Source organism: Tursiops truncatus, chromosome 18 (genome assembly GCF_011762595.2).
Source record: "Tursiops truncatus isolate mTurTru1 chromosome 18, mTurTru1.mat.Y, whole genome shotgun sequence".
Taxonomy (NCBI): domain Eukaryota; kingdom Metazoa; phylum Chordata; class Mammalia; order Artiodactyla; family Delphinidae; genus Tursiops; species Tursiops truncatus.
Genome location: NC_047051.1, coordinates 38,277,975 through 38,289,243, shown reverse-complemented (window position 1 = coordinate 38,289,243; position 11,269 = coordinate 38,277,975). Strand labels below are relative to the sequence as shown.

At 36.6% G+C, this 11,269-nt stretch overlaps 1 pseudogene; it reads left to right on the top strand.

Moving 5' to 3' along the window:
* Positions 1–3,071: 3,071 nt before the first annotated feature.
* LOC117308872 (TSSK6-activating co-chaperone protein pseudogene) lies at positions 3,072–7,884 on the top strand (annotated as a pseudogene).
* The last annotated feature ends 3,385 nt before the right edge of the window (positions 7,885–11,269 follow it).

Genomic DNA, 11,269 nt, shown 5'->3' with positions numbered 1-11,269 from the left:
AAATAAACAAAATATGTGGCATGACAATAAACGGGATGGCCAAATAATGAGTTACTTAATAAACAACATATTCTCACATGAGTTTCCCCAGTGAATCAGTAAACTAGGAGTCACCTTATCTCAGTAGTAGCAAATATATGTCCCCTCACTTGGCCTCCTTGATTAATTGGGGGTGGCTTTCAGAAGTGTTATTTTCTTGAGCCAAAACCAGGTTTAGTTACAGTGATTACTCTGATTGGTTAGCACTGTGCCTATGAGTACAAGGAGGGAAGAGATAGTATTCACAGTATTATTTGCCAGCTCTCTCCTAGACCCCTCCTTCTTTTCATTCTCCATATGTTTTCAAGCTCCGTACACGGTCTTCCAAACATCTCAGCACTCTCTCATCCCTTACTTCGGCATTGTAATGCTCCCTGTTCTAGTCTCTCTGCTTCTAAACTCAGTAATGCATGCTGATAACTAAATTTTCTTTCTGAAATTTAAATATGAGCATGTCACCCCCTCCCCCTAAATTGAAACGGTTATAAAGTTTGAACTTCACTTATTTGGCAAATAAGAACATTCCTGATCTCACGACTTCACAAATATCTAGTCTCATGACAACCATCCTCACCTGTCTTGCCTGTTTCTCACTTTTCCCTTACGTAGTCCTAAGCTGAGTACTGCTCCTTGAACAGCCCCATTATTCATGACATGTTTTCTCCTCTTCTTGAAATGCACTCCCTCACAAAGTTCACATGAGAATCTTCTCTTTTTCAAAATGTCAGTTCAAATAATTGCCTGTGAGGCCTTTCCCAACACCTTCTTTCAGGCAGTAGGTCCTTTCTTTTTGCTACCTATATATTTCTATTGTAATGTTTGCTTTTTGTGGCTCTCCCACAAGATTGTAAGGTCATGAGGGAAGGCTCATATATTCTTTCATTGGTGTCTTCCTAGGGCCGGAACATCACGATGGCCAGGGAATGTATTCAGTGAATGCTTCAGGAGAAGAAGAATAACTCAAGCTATGGTAGACAGTGGACGTGTTAGAGAAGACACAGATATCTGGAGGGCAGAGAGGAAGCTTCGGCAGAATCCTAGAGGGAACAGAGCAGAACTTCAGAGGCAGCAAAGGGGAGTACCAGGTGCGCTCCAGGGACAAAGGTCAAACTGTTCTGCCCACATGACAGACAGTTAATTGGGAAAGAAGAGTGCCTTGATGGATATGGTAGCTGGATCAGGTGGCTTTTGTCTAATAATTTTCTTTATTGGACACACTCAATCATCTGCAAACTAAGAATTCTTTAGCTATGAATCCATTTTCTAAGTTTGAGTGAAAATGTTTTTTATCAGTTTTCTGCAAATAAGACTATTATATTTTATAATTCAGAATGCACATGTACAAAGTTATGTTTTTAGTCTGTGTGTGTAGCATATGTTTCTTTCTTCTAAAAATCAAGTATTGCTCATAGGCAGAATCCATCTGTAAAAAAAAATACAGAAAACAACAACAACAAAGCTTTTATTTGGTTGTGTGATACTCACTTATCCCAGTTTGACTATGTTATGTCATGTGTGACTAATGTCAATGCATCCAGCCACCTGCCTTCTCCCCACCAGCCACACAAGCTGCAGTTAAATTGGAGTGAAGTACATTGACAGACAAAAATATTTTTGGATTCACTGCTCAAGTAAAGCTTTGTTGAATCCATAGCAACCCAAGAAATACCTATATCTGTCTGGATTACTAAGGAGGCAAAATATGGATCAGGAGGCTTGAACCCCTGAAAAAGTATCCCCACACTGGGAACTGAAATGCAGATATTCCTTTCTTCCCAAACTGATTGCAAAGCAAAGACAAAAATCGGGAACAGACTGTCCATCAAGAAAGCAGCTGGAAAAATAAAAACAGTAAAATATGTAGTTGGCATGTTGCTTTTATATACTAGCCAAATCCCCAGAGGGAAAAATGCCATGTAGATTTCAGTCAATAAACAAATATCTGACAAGAGGTCAAATAAATCAATCCAGCCTGTTATAATATATCATATGCAGAGTAATGGGAATAGAATCATCATGATAACACCAGTAACAATGTGTTTGGTTTTAATTGGATTGTGTATCTGTCATCTGCTAACCTGAATCATATAGGAGTTTGGAAAATTTTTATTTGGTGTATGAAATGCTTTGAGCCCACAAAATCTGAATATGTGAGATTTCTATCTTCAGTTAAAACACCAGTGAAAGGGGCTTCCCTGGTGGCCCAGTGGTTGAGAGTCCGCCTGCCGATGCAGCGGACACGGGTTGGAAGATCCCACATGCCACGGAGCAGCTGGGCCCGTGAGCCATGGCCGCTGAGCCTGCGCGTCCGGAACCTGTGCTCCGCAACGGGAGAGGCCACAACAGTGAGAAGCCCGCATACCGCAAAAAAAAAAAAAAAAAAAAAAAAAAAACAGTGAAAAAAAGTAGAAGAAAACTGAAAACTGAAGTAAAACTAGACAATTCAAACAAAGTATACAATTAAGTGTGAATGTCTTCATTATATAAATATCTGCACATTATAATTTGGCATTTCTATTATCTTTTCTTTCCCCTTTGCCTACATGAAATAAAAGAAACCTATTCCTTTATCTAAGTTTCAGTCTCCCTTTCCATTTCTTGTCATTCAATGTGCAATTCATTCTTATGTTACCCAATGCAGACCTAGTCAAGCTTCAAACTCAAGATGCAAAGTGACAACTGCTTAAGTTATATTGCTGTACTGCACAACTACTAGCATACAAGGAAGAATACTTTGCTCTACCTATAAGCCCTCTTTAGAAGATTAAGTGGATTTCTGCAGGAACCACTCAGAGTTTTATTTCTCTCACCTAGCACAGTGCCTGAGTACCAGACACTCAATAAATATTTAATAAATGAACGTAACAGGAAAAAAGGAATCATTAAATACTTGAGTGCATACTTAGTGACAAGTAGTATAGCTTTATTTTATTCAAGTACCCATAAAAGTTTTTGATACTAGAAGTGTCATTGAGATAAATCACATATTTTCTCCTTTTATATCTCTGGGTTTAAAAATTTTACATGCTACGATGAATGTACTAAAGGATGTGGAGGTGGCACTTTTTAACACTAATTATGATGTCATTTTCAAAGGTAAATTTTTGTTCTCTTTCTTTCAGTATACGTGTATGAAATATATCCCTTGATTTTTGTTAATATTCACCAATTGGAAAGTTAGAAAAAGTATTTATGAATTAATTAATTTGTATCTATTATTTGCCTCAAAATAATAATAGATAATTTGTATCTATTATTTGCCTCAAAATGGAAGATTTCTTCATTTCATGAAAATGCTCCAGCCTCCAAGTGCTAGGATGGACAAGGAGGTCTCTAATTAGGGACCTGAGTCAGAGCCTAGGAAGACTAAGGTATTCCACCCCAAACCCTCCTGCTCCATGGTGAAAAGCATGTAAAATAACTTTGCTACCTCTCTCCTCAGCCAGGAAATATGCATGACTTCTGTGAACACCTGTTTAACTCAACCTGCTACACTGAACATTGTAAATAACCAAAATGTGGTTTCTTTACTTTCTTGCAGGAAACAGTATCTTACTCTTCCAGTGTTCAGTCACATTTAATAAAGATGAATCTTTCCAACAATTCAACACCCTCAGCTCTTTTAAAAACAAGGAGGCCGGGGCTTCCCTGGTGGCGCAGTGGTTGAGAGTCCGCCTGCCGATACAAGGGACATGGGTTCCTGCCTCGGTCCGGGAAGATCCTGCATGACGCGGAGCGGCTGGGCCCGTGAGCCATGGCCGCTGAGCCTGCGCGCCCGGAGCCTGTGCTCCGCAACAGAAGAGGCCACAACAGTGAGAGGCCCGCGTACCGCAAAAAAAACCCCAAAAAAACCCAAAAAACAAGGAGGCCGACTTTTCGGAGATATTTTTTAAATTTACAAACCGTGGTGTTCTTTCCATTAGTGATAGAAAAGAGTATTGCTTGCCAATCAGACATCAAAGGCTCCCCTCCTAGGTTGAGGCTTCAGGAATGGGGGTGCAATTATTGTTGAAAGGGAAACGGATTATTTAAGATCAGCTGCTTCAGTGCCCTGATACTGTGACAGGGTCTGCAGGTGTACAGAGTTTGCCTATTGATACAAATTGAATCTGAAAATAGCAATTTATTCACCAAATCAAGCCAATCACTGCAATGCAGTTTTCTCTTTCGGCTCTTATTTCCAACCAACCACTCTTAACGAATTTGCAACTTCTGTTTTACAGTGAACATTTCTGTTTTAGGAAGGGGATTGGGCGAGCTCTCATGGAAAGCCTTTCTTTTAGCCTTTTTAACTTTGAGGCTTTATTTTAGAAGACAGTTTGTTTATAGTTGTACTACTTAATCTAGGCAAAAATGATCAACACCTGTTCCAAATTGGTACTCCCCTCCCACACTCCTTTTTCTCTTCTCCACCAACTGCCATTTGCCTTCCATTACCCATAAAAAAGCAATCACATTAGCATCCTTTGTAACACAATTTGAAAACTTCAAAGGCACGCCAGAAATTCTAGAGTAAACTGCATCTTCTATATGCCAACATAATCAACTTCCAGGAAATGAGAAAGAACATAAAATAAAGACATATTTGAAGTGAATCTTTTGATTCTAACAGTTACTTCAAGTGACAGCTAACAGCCAAGTCAAGAATTTGAAACAAGTAAATGAAAGATAGTTTACCTGAAGTGAAGCAAACAGACCAAAGAACTCTCAATTTGGATCAAAAACTGGACAACTAAATGGACCCTCTCAAAGATCTGAAGCAACACACATCCCTGGCATTTTGCCAGGCTTTCCAAAGCTCCTGGATGGAGAAAGATCCACAATGGCTAAGCACAGGTGTTGTCATGGCTACAAGCAACCAACAGAAAAAGAAAGTAGCTTAAGAAAAAGGCAGTTGGGAAACACTTAAAAGAAAAACAGGCTGGACTGGAACAAATGCATACTTAAGTGAAATTTTTAGGCAAAGACTATATTCTTTATACAGACCCAAAGAATATAAACAAAGAAAATAAATTATATCAATAACAGACCAGACTATATTTTAAGGATATCCCATTTTATGAGGGTTTCTATCTGGAGGAGAAAAAGAAAAAAAAAAAAAAAAAAAGCAAGAGGAAGATAAGGAGGAAGAGAAGTGATAGGGATAACAGTAGCTCTTGTTGCCAAAATTGTTTTCTTGGCCCTTCAGAAAAACAAAACCTTCATGCAACTGTCAGTCCATGTACTACTCTAAATTCTTTATCAGGAAGCCAACCAAATGAGAAATTTGTATTTTACCTTCAAATCAGTGTATTTTAATGTAAATGGATGATGGGAAAACATTGAACCTTTTAGATCAAATGATATAGAACTTTAATAGTCTGGTGAAAACTTTAGCAAAGATTGACCAAAACCAGATGATTAACTATTAAAGAGCAAAAGTTTCTGTTAGAATAAGCTAACTCCCACCATACTCAATGGCCATTGGTCATAATTTCCATGTTTAGGAGTGCAACACTCTATGGGCAACAGTGCACTGGAGCTGTTAAAACCTGTTAAATTTTCAGGAATTTTGTGATCCAGTTACTAAACACAGTCATTGTTAAAAATTAATATATAAGAACTTATGATTTAGTAAATTATATTAAAATCATTGCTTTACCAACTTTTACTCTTGTCAATGATCTCGAAGTTGTTCCATCTATTGTAAGTGTATGGTACAGATAGTATGTAATGCACCGTATGTGCATCCCTTTTCAACTCCATGCTCTGTGATATCATGTTGGTAGCTTGAAGGACTCACACCATAGAAATTACCAAATACACAGGGCTTGATTTAGTGATTTGTTGATTATCTAAACTTGAGAGTGATGGAGAAAATATTAATACAGAATAAACTTAAACTGTGTCATATCTGTAGCCATTACTTGCACATAGTAGAAGAAGATGATGAAATGCTCTTCCAACATTTGAAAACTACTACCTGATTAAACAAATAAGTGCTTACATTGTTGATGAATGAATGAAGTTCTGAAATATGTCTTACTTCTCTTTTACTTCTGTTTTGCCTATTAACATAAATGAAAATATCAGAAGATTCATGTCAGAAGTATACTCATTTGTCATTTGCCAGTTAAATGAAAATATTCTGTAAGAATCATTTGGTTATGTGAAATTTAGCATGAAATATGTTATTGTAAATTGTGAGCTATTCATTCTTTATATCAGTAAAATATGTAATAAACATGTGTCTGTGTGAGTATGTTTGTGTGTACACATGCTAGGGAAGAAGTTATTGTTTACTATGGTACTGTATTCTAACTTTCTCTTCTAAATGGACATGTGAAAATTGTTTAGCATGTTTTATCTTAACTCTTCTGTGAAAAGCCAAGCCATCTGTTATAGGACACTACTAGAACACTGGACAAATGTAATGAAAAATGAAAACTAAGTCATTTCAAATATAATTCATGAGATGACCAAGAAAATCTAATATGAATGTTTCCTTACTCTTCATTAAGTATTCAAAAATCTCTATTTCTATTGAGGGAAGCCCCTTTGTTTCATTTTTCTCTCCAGACCGCAGGAGCACATTCAAAAGTACATAATTATGATCTTGCCACTGGCATCAAAAATTAAAATATTCTCTTTGGAAAAAAATCACGTCGGAGCATGAAATTAATATTGATCTACTTAATTTCCACTTGTTGCATTCCACTATGTGCTAAGTTAAAAGCAATCCCATTTTTGAAACAGTAGACTGAATATTACTAGGGGAAGGTGGGAAGGAGTGGTTACAAAGGCTTGAGGGAACTTTTGTTGATGTTTGAGATGTCCACTATTTTGATTGTGGTAATGGTTTTGCAGGTATACCCACATTTCAAAACTTACCAAGTTACTTTTTTTTTTTTTTTTTTTTTGCAGTATGCGGGCCTCTCACTGTTGTGGCCTCCCCCGTTGCGGAGCACAGGCTCCAGATGCGCAGGCTCAGCGGCCATGGCTCACGGGCCCAGCCGCTCCGCGGCATGTGGGATCTTCCTGGACAGGGGCATGAACCTGTGTCCCCTGCATCGGCAGGCGGACTCAACCACTGAGCCACCAGGGAAGGCCCACAAGTTACATTTTAAACATGCACATCTTATTCCCTGTCAGTCTTACCTCAATAAATCCATTTTGAATGTTTCTAAAAGATAGGTTAAAGAATATGTATATGTGCTTTTACTACATATATTTATATATAATACTATAATATAATATAATGCTATAATATTATATAATACTATGTAATACTATAGTATTATACTATATAGCATTAGTGTTACCACTGTGTAGCTGATTTTGTGCCTATGTTTTATCTTTTGTGCTATGTTCTTTTAAAAAAGTAACAAATGACTGCGCATGTGTATCAGCTACAAGGTGCTGGGATTGAGGCTTTCAATTAACACTGTAGGCATCACACCTGTTGGTGTTCAGCTGTAGCGGCGTTCTAGTCATCCTACTAATAGAAGAGACAAAGAGGAAGGTAATGCTGTGCCTCTTTGTCAAGACAAACCCTCCCGCAGCGTTATTAATCTTCAAGAAAGTTCCCCACCAGCTACTTTCCTGAAAATCCCGACAACAAAGCTGCCCTCGGGAATTGACCACAAGCCCAAGGAATACCTAGGACTCCTAGAATGTATGTATGCCAATCTCCAGCTTCAGACCCAGCTTGCCCAACCGCAGATGGCTATTTTGGAAAATTTAAAAGCATCCATGACACAACTGTCTCCTGGGAGAGAAAGCAAGAACTCTTCTCTCCCAGCCTTATCTCGTAATCTGTTGTTAAATCACCTCTCCAATTCAGTAAATGAATTGTGGAAAAATTAAAAGAAAGTAACAAACATTTTATGATAAACAGTTCATAGAATGAATTCTTTTTTTTTTTTTTTTACACAGCAATACCTATTTATTTACATATTATCTATAGTTGCCTTTGCACTAGAACAGAACTGAGTAGTTGAGACAGATTATTTCACCTGCAAAGCCTGAAATATTTACTATCTGGCTTTTTACAGAAAATGTTTGTCATCCTATGAGCTAGATCAAGAAATAGTATACTATCAGCATTAAAAAAAACCTCCCTTGTCCCCTCTCCCAGTTATAACACCGTCCCTAACCACTTTCCTGACTTCTAACACCATAAGTTACCTTTGTCTTTTTAAAAATCTCTATAGAAATGGAATTGTACATTTTTTTTGTAACTGGCTTCTTTCATTCAATATCATATTTATAAGATTCTTCCATGTTGCCACAGGTAGAAGAACTTCATTTTCATTTCTGTAGATTATTCATAGAATGTGTACCTGAAGCAAAATGATGAAGCAGGTGAATTTGTTCTTGATACCCACTCCCATCTTTCCTTCAATTACATGTGTTCTTTTTTTGTTTTGTTTTCATTTCCACTCCCAGATAATTTCCATTTTTCTCCCCTCCCCCAACCAGTCCCTCAATCCTCTCCCAGTACTTCCGAGCACTGCTAAGGATTAATGTGCTAGCTGGTTGCATTTCAATAAGCAAAACATATTCATTCTATACATAGAATGAATTCATTTTTAAAGTGAGAAACTTAGAGAAAAAAGATAAAGATGTTTAACTATTAAAGTTAGTTAACCTAAGACTTATGAGACTACAAATTTTAAACTTTCCTTTCTTGTACTTTCATCCTTAATATGTTTTTCTTCTATATATTTTAATAATACCTGTTACTTCTCTACATTGAAAAATATGTCATTTTAATACCTATTTACAGTACACACACACTGACACCTTAGAATAAATGACACCTTAATTTTGATGGATTACCTATACATTTAAATAAGGGCTAGACAAATTTTGACATCTTCGAAGAGTTTTATTCTTTCTTAACTTAAAGTTTGACTATTAGAGTTGAATTAATCAGAAAGATAATTCTGGCAAAATTATGTTGGTCTGAAATAAAATTACCTTCTAAAAATAGCTTATATGAATTCTGTAATTTTAAACAAGTCTGTTAATATATTTTTTATCAATTTCTTGATTTATTCAATAAATATTTTGACTTAAACACTGATTATGCAAAAATGAATGAAAAAGTGATCTGCTGTCATGGAACTCATAATATCAAGGCAAGACAGATGAAATTATAATTTTGATAAAATACTTTAAAAACTGTTGGAATTTTTTCTTATCAGGAAAGGAGAGCAGAAAGAGAGGAGAATATATCTTCCTCCAATTTGTCCTGAGATGAAATTTATATGTAAAAAGCTGTGCAAAGTTAGAATCATGAGAAAAATATAATGGCTTCTTAAAAACAATGTTAATACTGTCTTTTGTAAGTTTTCACACCTTCTAATTATGTAATTCTTGAAAATATCCTATGTAGACTCTCATGGAGGCCTGTCCTCAACCATAAAGAATTATCTACCTTTTTCAATATCTGCTATCTTTCCACCCCTTCTAAAAAGTGCTTCAGTGGTTAACCTCTTCATTCAAAAGCTAATATATCACTACGTTCCCTACAAAGCAGTTTCCTTTACTGGCATAATTCCCCGCCTGTGTTTTAAGAGCCTTGACTACATTGTTTTGCCTTTTAGTTTGCAATGTGCTTTTGAATGATCAATATGCATTATGGAACCATGCTTATTCATTGTTTTTTTTTCCCAACCAGAAAAATACATTGCAATTCTGGCGAGAACATTTAAACATAAATAATACTACTCACCTAGTGCAACCTCTCATTACTCTCCATTTTTCAACTCCCAAACTCAAAGATTTCAGTTTGGTTTTCTATAATTATTTTTTCATTCTTTCCAGGTAACTTTCTCAGTTTAATAAATAATATTTGGAATCCCTTTATCTTCCTGTCAAAATCATTGTAAAAATGAACAGAGGGGGCTTCCCTGGTGGCGCAGTGGTTGAGAATCCGCCTGCCGATGCAGGGAACACGGGTTCGTGCCCCGATCCGGAAAGATCCCACATGCCGCGGAGCGGCTGGGCCCGTGAGCCATGACCGCTGAGCCTGCGCGCCCGGAGCCTGTGCTCCGCAACGGGAGAGACCACAACAGTGAGAGACCCGCGTACCAAAAAAAAAAAAAAAAAATGAACAGAGGCCTTGGGACACTCACAACGTCACAATTTTTGAGCCAGCCACTTTTCTTGCTGGCTTAGTGAGCCCATTACAGAAAAAGACTGCACGTTGTCTTGCATGAGTAGAAGAAGAAATGTCCCAGGTGTACCCTGCATTGGACCTATAGCTTTAGACCAATAGCAAAAAAAACATCTTCCATGAGCACAAATAAGCAAAGTGGAAGACAGTAAATTGTTCCCGTAATTCAGACTGCTTAGAAGAGCCTCTAAGACCCAGCACTCTTTCACAGAGTAGGTAATTTCAACTGAGATTGAGTATACTTCTGCCAGAATCCAGGTGCCTTCTGCCTGAAATACTCTTTATGAAAAGATTAGTTTGCTCTTCATACCTCCTTAGAGCCTGTACCCTGCAGGTTGAGGGTCTCTCCCTCCATATGTTAAAGTTTACCTCCACTCTTCTCCCATTGCAAATTAAGGGTGTTGTCTGACGACTTAGGAAGAAAAAATCCAATTTTTTTACAACACAATCAAAAGTAGCAGATATAAGAAAATCTAATACATCCACAACTCCTAAAGTAAGTTTATTTATTTAGTATTTAAACAAGTCACTCACAGTAATCTATTCAAACTACTAGTAACACTGATTGATACAGGAAACTTAGACTAACTAGCCCTAAAATTACATGTTATGTTTTCAAAGTTGACATTTTGAGAGTAAAATAAAGAAAAAGAATTACTGCTTCACACTGACTTTGTATTCAAAGCATAAATGAGTGAAAAAATCGAACCATTTATAAAGCTTTGAGAGAGCTGTAATGTTGCCTCTTTATTTATGTTTTTTTGTTCAGCCATAACCTACTTTGAAAGCAGGTGTTAAGAAAAGAACCAATAATGAAAACACAGTGTAATCTAAAGCTGGAAACATCCATATTTTTTTGTAATGAGCAAACAGATAAAAAACAAGTTATTTCAAGAAATTAAAATATATGTATATATAATGAAGTTAAAAATTATCCATATTTTCTGCAGCTTACAATAATAATTTCTTCCAGAACTTTTAACTCTTTTCTTACCTGTAAAATCCAATTCAAGTAACACATGTACCCTCCAAAATACCTTGTTATTCTATGTTTAAAATATAATTTTA